Raw genomic sequence first — 15,068 nt, 5'->3', positions numbered from 1 at the left:
TAACACGTTACTGAGTTTAACGAGGTCACGTAATAGCGCTAAGAGCAGCTGGAGCTTTCTTCTGCAGCTTTGCAGAAATACTTGTCAGGAATGTAGCCACTGTACACTACTACTGGCAGTGGTGGTCACGACAATGTGCGGTCACAAGAGTATCGGGCTACGGACGGTTTCCAACAGGATAAAGCTCGCCCACATACCGATATTGTAAACCAACCCACTATACAGAGTGTCGATATGTTGCCTTGACTTGCTCGATCACCAGATCAGTCTCCAGCCGAGCACTAGATGGGTCATCATTGGACGACAACTCCAGTATCATCCATAAACTGCATTAATCGTCCCTGTATTGATCGCCGAAGTGCAGCAGGCATGGAACTTCATCCCACAAACTGACATCCAGCGCATGAACAACGTAATTACGTGCACGTCTGCGTATTCGCATTCAACATTGTGACTGTTACACCATTTATTAATGTGCCAACATCCCACGTTTGCAGTAGCGTATCTCACGCTTATAGTAAAATGTGAACTTGCAATGTTAATCACGTAAGTATGATACCTAGACAAACGAATTCCCGTAATTTCATTACTCTAAGTTAGTTAAATTTTAGATTTTTTTTCTGTAAGTGTATATCTGTATGGTGCAAATGATAACCCTAATGATAACACTTGAGGTTTGCCAAGCGGGGAAACAAGCTTATATTCGTCTGCATAAGCCACGTAAGGTACAGCGCATGTGCACCGTGGGAGATTTTTGACGTCCTCTCGCCCTCGTGTGCCACCGGCTTTCCGTCACATTAATAAGTTAACCATTCCTGTGAGGGTAATGAGAGGAAAAGACTTCTAGAAGCAGAAGGCCAGAGAAACAAAACGATTCAACTGTTATTTTCAGCTGTTATAATGCACAAAACTATGAGGTAAAATTTACAGAAACGTCAATTCCAGAATTTGTACTTCATGATTAAGCCTGTGGTGTCAGAGGACGGCTCATGCAGCTTCCATGCCCTGTACCTTAGGTGGCATTTGGAGGTCAATTTGTGGTTGTCTCCTGGCTTGATAGACTAGCGTTTTATATGAGACTGTTTCCTTTCGACTTCCCCTACACCACTGTGTACGTTTTAAAACAGTTATAGTTTGGTCCTTGTATGTAGGGTGAACGATAACTCCACTGACTGACTTTCAGAGGTTGTTCAAAGCCAGGTTTTGAGTATCGGGATAAGGGACCCACAGTCTAACCTGCATTTCGTTTTGTTTCCTGCTCCAGTTAGCTTTGCAACTATATTGTAGTGAAAACATTGCATAGCATGGGAAAGGTCGCGGTATGCACCATGTGGCCTGTTTCCATTCTCTCACAGTACCTGTTGTTCACAACAATAATGCCCTGCTTACCTTGTTCTCCTCAAGGATGCGTTCAATACTGCTGGGCTGTGTCTAGCATTTTGTTGTCCGGCAGCGTCAGTTGCACGTTAACAGTGATACACAGCAGTACTATGTATAAGTTTAATGATGAAGAGTTGGCCGATCCGCAACCAATGTGCGGTTTCACAGAATGGTATGGTAGAGAGGCACGACGACGCCCCGACGGCATCCATATAACAATACTTTTGCGTCTGAGGATTCTTTCGTTACACTGTTTCGTGCGTTGCACGTCATGGTTATTGCTTATTATACGCTTCTTCACAGCTGTGGAAGTATTTTCACAGATACGAAATTGACTACAGTAAGTAACCAAATAAATAACAATTACTTTGTTTCTCCATAACGAACCGCCGGAGTCCGTGGATCCCCTATTCAAAAATGTTCATCAGGTGTCCTGAACAAACTCTGTGAAGTTTCTCGGTGGAGTTCCGGTTCACCCTGTATAATGAATTACGATCTGTGTTTTTCAGTTGTTGTGCCGCGGCATGTCCTATATACTGATAAATTGACTATACTCTGATTAATTTACTGCTTTGTGATTGACAGATGACAGTGGGGAGCAGAATTAACCAGCAAGTATACAACTTGCCACGTGCTCATGCGACTAATTGCTGCGCGCTCACCAAAACTGAAACAAGTCGTCTACTTGTCGAACTGATGCCAACGAGTTTGGAGACAGTGCTGAGGAGAGCGGAGGGTAGATGCCGCTGCTTCTGTAGGTAAGGTGATGCGTTACTTTAACGTCACGTCATGGACAAATATCAACAATAAGACGAGAGTTCGGTTGTACACATGTCACAAAATAACAAATTATCTAAATATACTGAGGAACTTGTATGGGGTGAACACAACTGAATTTATGATTACACTCATTTCTGTAACACCCTGTACCAGTAGCGGATGCTACTGCTATCAGAATTTAATGAAATAAGTTGTTACACGTTAATTTCTACTACAGATTCTTCCATTATTTCTAGAGATTTCTTTCGTTATTACTTCCTTCTTGCAACAGTACTCCAGTCTTGCGAAGTTTTATTTATAGCTTCCTTTGTGAGTCTTTCACTTCTGCCAACAAACATTTTCCGTTTTTTCTTCCTACAAAACCCTTAACTTGTGCCCATACGGTGTCAAGGGACTCGAAATGGCAGTGACATGATAGCAGTCTGAGGACCCTGTGGCCGTATCTTTTGGTGGGTTCAGCTATGACATATGGAGATAAAGGTGGTTTATTCTGAGGCACGAGATGTAATAAATCACACCTTCTACAGTCATTCGTTATGGGGATGTTATTCTGTTGTAGTCAATGGATATCTTCTGGAATTTACTATAGGCGCCCTATCAAGGATGGCCATATGATAGGAATTGTCCATAGCTGTTAACGCGAGTTATTCATGTTTCTGATGGCTCTTTGACATCGACAGGAGCTACAGGACAATTCATAGATTCCAATTCTATATGCATTTAGCTGAGACCAATTTCCACTGTATTTTAATACACTGATCACAACTAAAACCAAAGAATAACGATTTATATAAATTCTCAGCTTGTTTCATTTATTTAAGTAAAACTAAAATATCAGAAAATTATGATATTGATGAAGGTATTATTCTAACTTAAATGAGAGCTATAAATTTTTTGATCCCGTTACTACGAGAACATGTTTTTCTATGAGAAAAACAATAGAAGCTTAAAGAAGGTTGAATGCTATATGAGTCCACAACATGTCCATGGACTGTCCAGTGCATGTTTTTATGCTAATTTGTCAACCAGACTACGTTTCCTCATTTAATATTGTTACAATGCGCTGTAACTTTAATGCCAACTTAGACTTTGATGTAGTTGATGTAATAAATTGCATTAGAAACAGAAACTCAAAAAATGAATTCGGTATAGTCCAAAGGGACAACTTTTTGGTGGCGCACAGTGAGTATATAAATTATATTGACTCCACACTGAAGTGAGACATGGCTCTCCTTCCAGTCTTAAAGACAATTTCGGTATGATGGCTGCATTTGGTGTACAAAAACATATGACTTAAAGTGCACTTAACGTAGACCGACCACATTTTTTACTGCAAGCTCTCCGAATTTTCTGCTACATTTTCGAAACATCGTACTGTGACCGCTAAAGGCAAGCTGTGCTGCGAGGCTACAACATGTGAAATAATTCAAGCTTTAAACCATACAGTTTATTTAACAACGTGAGATAAAAACTGTGACTCTGACATTTTCCTTTTCAAACTAAATCTTTCACCAAATACTAACGCCAGCAACAGATATGCTCCTGCCTCATTTGCATTAAAACCATTCGACTCACTATAACGGCGGTTACAAAGTAATTTTAGTCAGCATGTGAAACAACTTCTATGGCACTTATATTGTGTTTAATAAATTAAATTAAACAGGGATAGAAATAATAGTCAAAAGAGTACTTCATCGGTTGTATTGTAACTGGTGTTGTTATCGTTATAAATGGATGAGTATTTGAAACAATAAGTTACTATGATCAATGTCCTAATAGTCACCTTTATCTGGATTAAAACAACACGAAAATAAAATTCAATATTACATGTTACCGGCCATGTTCAAGCTGCAGACAAAGCAGTTAATATCCCAAAATAATTTGGAAGTCGTAACAGTATGAAAGTAAACCGTAGCTCGCAAGCAATTAGAGATCTGAACGCTGTGTGCATGTTCCTGGATGTAAACTGTTCAAAAGTGTTTACATCATGTTTATGCTGTGCAACATTTGTGATATTTTTATCCAAAAACCTGTTATTCAGTACTCATTCAACCCCAAGAAATCGAGTTTTTTGAACCTCTCCTCCTAACGGCAGTGCTTTGGTTTGGCCACTCTTATATTATTATTTGATCAAGGTCCCCACATTTTATGTTGCTGAAGGCCTCTTCCAAGGATCTTTTCAGTCCAACATTTAAACATACACTCCTGGAAATGGAAAAAAGAACACATTGACACCGGTGTGTCAGACCCACCATACTTGCTCCGGACACTGCGAGAGGGCTGTACAAGCAATGATCACACGCACGGCACAGCGGACACACCAGGAACAGCGGTGTTGGCCGTCGAATGGCGCTAGCTGCGCAGCATTTGTGCACCGCCGCCGTCAGTGTCAGCCAGTTTGCCGTGGCATACGGAGCTCCATCGCAGTCTTTAACACTGGTAGCATGCCGCGACAGCGTGGACGTGAACCGTATGTGCAGTTGACGGACTTTGAGCGAGGGCGTATAGTGGGCATGCGGGAGGCCGGGTGGACGTACCGCCGAATTGCTCAACACGTGGGGCGTGAGGTCTCCACAGTACATCGATGTTGTCGCCAGTGGTCGGCGGAAGGTGCACGTGCCCGTCGACCTGGGACCGGACCGCAGCGACGCACGGATGCACGCCAAGACCGTAGGATCCTACGCAGTGCCGTAGGGGACCGCACCGCCACTTCCCAGCAAATTAGGGACACTGTTGCTCCTAGGGTATCGGCGAGGACCATTCGCAACCGTCTCCATGAAGCTGGGCTACGGTCCCGCACACCGTTAGGCCGTCTTCCGCTCACGCCCCAACATCGTGCAGCCCGCCTCCAGTGGTGTCGCGACAGGCGTGAATGGAGGGACGAATGGAGACGTGTCGTCTTCAGCGATGAGAGTCGCTTCTGCCTTGGTGCCAATGATGGTCGTATGCGTGTTTGGCGCCGTGCAGGTGAGCGCCACAATCAGGACTGCATACGACCGAGGCACACAGGGCCAACACCCGGCATCATGGTGTGGGGAGCGATCTCCTACACTGGCCGTACACCACTGGTGATCGTCGAGGGGACACTGAATAGTGCACGGTACATCCAAACCGTCATCGAACCCATCGTTCTACCATTCCTAGACCGGCAAGGGAACTTGCTGTTCCAACAGGACAATGCACGTCCGCATGTATCCCGTGCCACCCAACGTGCTCTAGAAGGTGTAAGTCAACTACCCTGGCCAGCAAGATCTCCGGATCTGTCCCCCATTGAGCATGTTTGGGACTGGATGAAGCGTCGTCTCACGCGGTCTGCACGTCCAGCACGAACACTGGTCCAACTGAGGCGCCAGGTGGAAATGGCATGGCAAGCCGTTCCACAGGACTACATCCAGCATCTCTACGATCGTCTCCATGGGAGAATAGCAGCCTGCATTGCTGCGAAAGGTGGATATACACTGTACTAGTGCCGACATTGTGCATGCTCTGTTGCCTGTGTCTATGTGCCTGTGGTTCTGTCAGTGTGATCATGTGATGTATCTGACCCCAGGAATGTGTCAATAAAGTTTCCCCTTCCTGGGACAATGAATTCACGGTGTTCTTATTTCAATTTCCAGGAGTGTATTTATTCCAACTAATGAAACTAAGTCGGTGTCATAATTTTTCGTCTGTAAGTGCTGAAAATTAAATGCGTTCGTCAGAAAATTAGTCCCATTCTCCGCTGCAACTCAGTGAACGCCGCACATTTATGAATATTACACGTTCTCGATGTATTTTGGGTGATCTGTCTTGTCCGCCTTACCATTACATACCGGTTATTTGACTATTATGGGTACAAACGAAAGGGAAGAGTAATGGGCAATTGAAGAAAGAAATAATCACAGTAAACAAAGGCCCTGAAACCAATGATTTCCCTGACATGACGTATTACGACTTGGTTCATTAACATCTTTTAACGGCGTCCTCAGGATCTTAACAGCAGTTACGTATTTGAAACAGATACATTACAAGTACTCTACTTCTCCTCATTGATGCCTGTACACATGCAGAAATGACGGGCAAGTTCCGAAAGCGTTCTAAACCAACCAGAATGCACTGCCGCAGTTGATTGACGCTATCAGCAGGTCTGGGACCTACCACAGCTTTTAAATATTCCCACACAAAAAAGAATCCAACCAGTTCAAGACAGGGGACCTGTGAGAACTTGACCGATAAACTTGTAATCAAAACGCTGTTCACCCGTAATTAGGTATCAGGAGTGATAACAAGACAAACGAGGGCAGTGTATCACTATGCAATCACCGAATCGCTTGCGGTGTTTCGGGATAAACGAAGCCTTAGGCGTAAATAATGTAGTAAGACTGGCAAGACTGCTTATGCGTACGTCGTATGGTTGAAACCATTGGTTTCCGTACCTATGTTTATTACCATTATTTGCTTGTTTCATTGTCCGCTACTCGAACATTTCTTTTGTACCCGTAATAGTCAAGCATGCTTTGTAAACGGCCTGGTGGATAATTTAGTAAGCTGTGTGAATCTGTTAGTCGTTGATGCCGTCGTGTACAGGAATGTTGCAAATACACAAATCTGTGATACAGGGCGAGCTGAAAAGTGTCGACGCTTGGTGCTTGAACTCGCAGTTTAATTACAGTCCGATAACAATATTGGAAATAAATTACCAAAATCATCAGTATTTTCATATGTAAAAGAAACTATTCGAAACATGGATGACCAATTAAATCAGTCGTAGTGAAACATAATTTTAGGCTGAAGAAATTTTACTCGAACAGTGCTATGGAAATGAAATTTATTCGTGGAAGAAGTGGCTTATAAAACACTCGTTCAACCGGTTTTTCAGTTACAGTGTGGATTCCTCAGCACGTAGTAGAAGATAGAGATGAACGAAAGATGAGCGGCACGTTTTGTCACGTGTTTACGTGTTTGTTTAGTATGCACCAAAGTGTCACAGAGATGTTCTCAAATTCCAGTGGAGCACACTACAAAAGTTACCGGAAATACCCTCGACCTCACACCGTAAATTGGTTTGCAAAACGTAGACGAGGATGTAACTCTCTCTCACAGTCCTACAACTGCAGCAAGCCGTTCCTTTCCTGAATATATAGCGTCCATACGTTCTAATTCAGAAGTCCATGTGGCATATAAGCTTAATCATGTACTGTGTGCAGTGGTCCCTAAGGACTCGGACATTTTAAGCAAACTTGAGGCCGTATCTGTGACACCACAACCGTGTCGTGTATCTGAAACCTGAACACTGCCCCGCCCTTTCGTACAAATACTTGATAGCGTTTTTATGGGACCTTGTTTCGTATACCGACGCACTTTTGTGGGGCGTTGTTTCGTATACTGACCTTTGACACGCTGCTTTTCGCTTCTGCCGCAAAAAAGCTGTATTAAAAAGACCTAAATTTTAAGTATAATAGTCCATCATTTTAATCTTCAACAAAAAACATTCTACCTTCTTAGTACAACCACAATTAAGATCTGTTGACGTGCTGTACTTGATAAAATGAGTACCTTTTTGTAATCACTTTTGGTATTATAGTTGGATGATACTCCTCGCCGTGACATGTGAGTGAATTAATACGTATTTCTTCAGTCTTTTAAATTTTAAAATATCTGACTGTGAACATGTTAGCTAAAAAGGTTTGTCTACAAGCAATTTAAGTTCTCTTTAGTTAATATCGAAATAAGCAGTTCAGAATACGTTCCCCTTGTTTCTGACGAAATAGTAAAGTTGGACATTGATTAAGCAAGAGAATAACGCAGTTGAAACTGACCAATGCATGTAAATTATGAAAGTCAAATGAAAGGTTACTTAGTCCACCTCAGAGATAGCCTAATGTTACCAGCAGTATTAAGTAAAAAGAAGAATAAAAACCGCTACGTGATCTAACGTCGTTTACATTGACAGTAAATGTGATCAGGCAGAGGAAACAGTGGCTTCCTTCACTGAAATGTTTCTAACAATTTTATACCTACAAGTTACTACTGCAAAATCCGATAAATAAAATGTACCACTTACTTTACTAAGCTGGGAGGCAGGCGGTAATTTATCAGTCGGGCCCGAATCTTAAGAATCATGCATGTTCACTGGAACTGCAAAGGCAGTTTTCATCGAATCAGCAGCTCTGTCCTTAATCATCTTCTGGAAAGTTACACTTGCTTAAGTATTTTTCGCAGTTATAATTATCTATCCAAACAAAAACTCAAAGTTATTTTGTATACTCTATATTTGCAGCTACTGGCATTTGTCACAGTCATCTTGTCAGCTTTCGAGCCAATATTGTAACATTCCGCTGGTTAAGTATCAGTTATTATATTTAAGATAGCACGCATAGAAACCGTTTCCTAACGACCAGTAGGCTTCGTAATGAGTTAACGTGACGATTGTAACCGTAGACCAGTGAATACGACAAAAATACTATCTCAGAACGTTTTCCTCGTAAAATATGAGTACCTAATCGTGTATTCCTTTAATTCCAAATTCAAGAAACTCTTAAAATAGTCTCAGAAATAGCTAACATGCGGACGTATAAGTTCTCTTACCTGTATTAAGCACTCCAATATTTCGTTCGTCATGCTCAAATATTTCGCTTCAGATGTAAATGAATTCGCAAAATTAATTTCTTGAGAATAGTTTCGTACTCACGAAGCGTATTTTTACCCTCTCGCAGCATTAGCTTCCCCTGACGTGTTCTCTTAATTGGATTTGTAATAGCGGAACAGGTTTTACTATTTCGTAGACTGGTAGACATCTACCCATTTTTTTTAGTCAGAGATGTATTTTTCTCGCGCGACTTACGATGAAGCTGTCTCTGAGCTGACTAGTATTGTGGGAAAATGCGTTTTACTAGGAATTTTTCTTTTCATTTAAATGCATTACTTCTCTCTGCTGCAAAGCTTTATCTCTCCATCCTTAGACCTGCTAAAGTAACAGAAAAATTAATGAAATCAGAGATTCTTGATACTATAACAGGCTAACACAGTCGCTCACTCTTTGCTGCGGAAGTTATAACCGTTTGATAGCTGGAACGACACTAGAGCTCCAAGCGGTGAGAAATCTAACTCGTATGTTCTTATTTATTTTTCTACTTTGTTAACGTAATAGTTATTATATTTTGCGTTCCATGTATTAGTGAGTTACCGAGAGACACGAATTATTGTTAGGAATGTAAAAACACCCGAATTTCTTTGATTCAGTGAAATAAGCTACAGCTTCTACACGAAGAAATACTTTCAGATGTATGCATAATTGCAGCCTACACCACTGAAATCAAGAGACTATAAACACATATTTCATGCATGAAAGCCGTATACTTCTGTTGTTGTATGTTGTTTTTATGGTAGGCACTATACTTGACGCATAATTGTTTTGTGTAGAGTCTAATGATTCACCCATTGTTACACTCAAACCGACTTTCAAATACCAGAATATTTTTGTATGTAATTATTTTTGCTTCAAAAGCGAATGTGATGAAGATTCTGGCTGTTTGTGGCTCGGATGTAGCAACAATTTTGGAACTGGTTTCTTCTATGTCGGGAAACAGTTTTATGGCTTCTGACGTTTTATTATCCCGTCTGTGTGGTTTTCCCTTCAGCAACAGTTGTGGTGGTGTATTTGGTACGTTAAATGATGTAGGTATTGCATACCATGCAAGTTTCCTACGTTTCATATTCACCGATTTGTCTGAGAATGTAGCAAACAGAACTTCGCCTTGTTCGGTAGCCATACATCTTTCTGCAAAAGAACAGGTCTTATGCTGTTTAGTAGCTGTTTTGTTCATAAAGGAAAACGACATTCTACAGTAAATATCTGTATGTTACAGGACAATCCTAAGTAAACTGTCCAGTAATGTACCGCTTTATACCCCCCCAGAATCCTCAGGAAACTAAAGAAAGACAAATGTGGTGTAATTTTTTTAGTTACTATAAATTTTTTATGGCACTACATACGCCATTTGTAAAAACTATCTAAAAAAATCAACATAAGCCATAGTATTCGGACTCATCCAATACCGCATTCAGAAGTGTAGATTGCTGGAATCTTGGGCGCGCTTCCATATCAGTGAGGACAAAAACGAAGCGAAAAGTCGCGACTGTTTTGTTAGACAGCGTTACTACTAAATCACAGAGAGGCAAGTTCATATCAAACACACAACGTAAGGTTATTTAAATCTGGGTTTTCAGTTAAATATACCTTCTCATCCAGTTTATCTCCATTCAATTTTTGCTTTTATTAAATAAAAATCAAATGTGCATGTTAAGCGCTTCCACCACACGCATTCAACCTAAAATAAACGAGCTATTCTCGTTCAGGAATAACGGCCTATTTACTAATTTTTTCTTTATCACAAAGCCTACGCAGTTACCATAGGCCGAACTGAGAACCGAAAACGATGCTCCAACCTCTTTATTTACCATGCGCTACGTACTCTTGCATACGTAAAACTACTAAAGTTTATGCTTCTCATCAAAAAACATCAACTCGATATTCGTTTTCATTTGGAATTCTTGCCGAAGGCCACAAACGTAAAATAATGTTTGTTTCTATCCTATGCAATGTAATTCATCATTACTAGTGACGACAGCTGTCAATTCTCGCAAGTCATGCCTCGACGCAATCATATCAGAATTGATTGCGTGAACTCTGTACTTGATTCAACCTACGCTCTGCTTAATGGTCACTTCCATCGGCAACCTGGATCTGCCTCTGCCAAGGGCATTATGTGATCATGTAGTGTCGAGGAGAACACGATAAGTGCCATCACCCCATTTCCCAAGAACTTCGCTCAGTGGAAGAGGAGTCAAAATAAGCAGACACGTGTCTCGTCTCATCCTCAAATACTGAACCGTTTCTGGAAAAACGGAAAAAGTTTTCGAGATGCTTAACGTGCCTTTTATAGCGCGATAACCTCAGACGCAATTGTAGCTTACTCGTGCGCTGCCACGGTAGTTCATCGTATTCGGTCAAAAGGCTGGGTATGCTCTATAATAAAATAAAACAATAAAAAAAGACCTGAGCGAAATGTTTAACGATAAGCTTGAACAGCGCTTATATGACGTCGGCCCAGATGAAAACACGCGAAAAAAGAGGTACAAAATAAAGGGGTCGTGATTTATAAAATTTACGCACCCTGTTCAAAAACTGATTATAATTGTTCTTATTCATTTTATTTTTAATATTTTCTTTTATCTGCTCATGCTCGTAGAAGGTTAGTACACGATTGTTTCTTATCAGATTATATATATTATATTATAGCAGGGCATTATATTGACTGTAAAATTACAATTGGATTTCACAGTAAGCGTCACACATTTATTAGAAATATCGGTACAAACATGGAATATAATTTTGTTCTTTGTTCATAATTACCTCAGTTTTTCATATTAAGCTAACAAAATACCTGTAACACATACTTTTGGACGTGTTTTAATCCTTCCTGTGTTTTCGAATACCTACTAAGTTAAGAAAATTTATAAATTAGGCTTAACACGAAGTTTGACATTTCTGGCTCTTCAGATTATGGGGTACATACGAAATAGCCCATTCTTTTCAGGTTTGTTCAAGTTAAAACAAATAATGGAACATTTAATAACCCATTGGCAAAGAAAACACTATAAAACATAATAAAACAGAACAAACACACGAAATATAACATTTTCAGGCATTAAATTCCTTACTTAAGTAATTTCACTTGCAGAAGTGAGACACATAATGTCCTTTACTGTAACCTACACACTGAATGTGAACACACATTTCACACATTAAACACATTACCCATACTTCCCTGTCTTGTCCTGCGAAAATTTAACGAAGCAAAAGAGATAAGCGGCATTCTCATTAGTGGGTACACAATTGTACAGAACCCTGCTCAGGGTGGACGAATCATCTCCTACACTAAAAACGTCATTCTCAGAATCAGATGATTCTTGGTTCCTAGGCTTTGGTGGTCTCTGCTCGTTTTCTTTGTCGCTGTCGATATTTTAAGTGACCTCTTGTATGGAGACGAGGTTAGCACTGCTGAAGAAGCTGCTTTTCTTCCCTTGGTGCCTGGACCTCCTTTATTTGGTAAATGGGTGATATTTGCCAAGATGTTATTTCAGATGTTGGGGAAGATGTTCCTGCCTCGACTTCAACATTAGCTTTCCCATTTTTAGAAACCACAGCTTCTGCAGATGGTTCACTGACTGGATTATTAGGTAAGTGTCCGCCCCCGGTAGCTGAGTGGTCAGCGCGACAGAATGTTAATCCTATGGGCCCGGGTTCGATTCCCAGCTGGGTCGGACATTTTCTCCCTTCAGGGACTGGGTGTTGTGTTGTCCTAATCATCATCATTTCATCCCCATCGACGCGCAAGTCGCCGAAGTGGCGTCAAATCAGAAGACTTGCACCCGACGAACGGTCTACCCGACGGGAGGCCCTAGTCAGACGACATTTTTTACCAGGCAAGTCCTCAGTTATAACTTCATTGCTGGCAATGGCATCTGCATCCATGCAAATAGGATGGTTGAACGGGTATAGTCCTGTGACACTAAACCCATTTACTGCTAACTCCCTTGCCTGGCACTTGCAACAGGCCTTCCCAAGCAGTTCGGCAATGTCCATATCTGTTACCGAACGTGCATTTTCCTTCATCTATACAGGTACGTGCTCAGAGTAGTAAGCTTTAAAAGGACTCATGAAAGTTGTATCCAGCGGCTTCATCCTGTGAGAGAATTGAGGAGACACACACTAGATGCTGAAAGTGGTCTCGTATGCGAGATTTATAATATCCAGTTTTCTGGAGTGGCTGCAACGCCCATCCAGAATCAGAAGCATGTATGAGTCTGCTGTTAGGTGCATCTTTCCCAGGAAATGTTGAAACCAGTTATTGAAGAGCTGGCTCTGAATCCATCCAGAGGTATGGCATGTAAGAATGGACCCAGGTGGGACATGTCTCATTAGCTAACTGCTGTGCTACTTACAAGAGCATATCATCATCGGCGGAGCAAAATTTCATGCAACACTCAGGCGGGCGACAGCAGTCATGAGTGATCCACGCTCTGTAGAAGAGATGGCTGCTACTTCCCTCCTTCCATTTCTTGTAAAGACGTCGGGAACTTTGCTCTACACAATGCTTAGACCAGTATCATTGACATTGCATATCTTGTCCAGTGGAAAGTTGTTTTTCTCCAACTCTTATGAAACCTAGAGATCTACTAACTGAACTTGCTCTGGGTTTTCGATAGACGTACTCTTTTCGTGCCACTTCAAAAAAAGGCGTAACCATTATGTTCCAGCCAGTTCATCCAAAAATGGATTATTTATAATACAATGGCCAACAAGAAACAATTTTTAAATGTTTCCTGCACTTCATAAATCAGTCTTTACTAATTTTAGGTCGAGGAAAACGAATATGACCATGAAAAATTTTCCTTACCTCTAGTTTCTGTGAACTCACTAGGTGGAAGTATTTCATATCAACAGAATAAGAGAAAGATACATTTGAATTATATGTCTTAACAACATTGAAAGTGTATCTGAATTTTTTAAATGGTAGTTGTAAGAGTTGTAAATTGCTAGAAGAATACCTAACAGACGGTTGGGTCTGAAGAGTATCATGCGGTGGCAGCATAATCTTCGTCTTTTAACATGCCTCTTGTAACGGAATTCCGGAGCATCCCTAGACAAAGACTAACAATATTCCGCAAGAATTGCTTCATTCCAATAGCCCTGATATCTTCGGTCCATAACAGAAATTTCCTGATGGAAACTTTCTCCGTGTTCATCACTAACAGTTCCACAACTATAAGGGAAAATTTGGAGGTGGGAGTGGAGAAAGTGGATTTTAAGGGACATGTTGCATCCAAAGTTATGGTAGTTTTGCAGAAGCACTCTCACCAACTGAGTGTAGTTATCATCTCTTTTGCTGCCCAAAGTCAACGAACAACTCCCTTGAAGGCCTCCTGAGCTTCGTGAGCGTACAAGCTGTGGGGTGAGATTAGAGCGGGAGTTTCCCGCCGCAGAGCACGTAGCTGGCGGTTGCTAGGGGGCCGTGGCGAGCGGCTAGTGTTACACGGCCTAGGAAGAACCCGAGCGGACGCTACGCAGAGGCGCGTGTGGCCGTGTCTGAGCGCTTGGAGAAATTTATATGGCAGAGAAAAGTTGATAAAAACAGAACTAAAACTGACACAGTGGTGCGAGATGGCACTCATGGACGGAAAAATATATAAAACTAAACTATCTAGACGCGCCACAAAAATATATAATAGTTAAAAAGTTATTGTCGTCCTAAAAATTGTAAATTTATGAAAATTCAAAAGCTAATATCTGGGCAATGCTTTGGCCGATTGATATGAACAAAGTGTTTACGGATACGGCTATTAGAGCTGCATCGATTTAGCTGAATATTTACAATTTCATAATGAGACGTCGCAATATGGAATTCGACTCAGATAAACTGTGGTATTGGTAATAAATAAATTTAAAGAGACGGCCGGCCGAAGTGGCCGAGTGGTTCTAGGTGCTACAGTCTGTAACCGCTCGACCGCTACTGTCGCAGGTTCGAATCCTGCCTCGGGCATGGATGGGTGTGATGTCCTTAGGTTAGTTAGGTTTAAGTAGTTCTATGTTCTAGGGGACTGATAACCTCAACAGTTAAGTCCCATAGTGCTCAGAACCATTTTTTAAAGAGACGAAACTAGTGGCAGTATTCTAAAGTTAGAAGAGGCTGATGAGTAATTAATTAAGCAATTATATTTGTTTGCTTATGTTTAGTATAAAAAAAACGGGAAAAGTAAAATCACTCTACAAGAACATTATTTGTGAAAAAACGGGGCAGATACAGAAAATTGGACCTTAAACTGTTATTGCCCCCAAAATGTTCCATATTTTTCAATGTATCGTA

Source organism: Schistocerca cancellata, chromosome 5 (assembly GCF_023864275.1).
Source record: "Schistocerca cancellata isolate TAMUIC-IGC-003103 chromosome 5, iqSchCanc2.1, whole genome shotgun sequence".
NCBI lineage: Eukaryota > Metazoa > Arthropoda > Insecta > Orthoptera > Acrididae > Schistocerca > Schistocerca cancellata.
The sequence above is the reverse complement of the archived record's forward strand: the minus strand, read 5'-3'. Positions refer to the sequence as shown.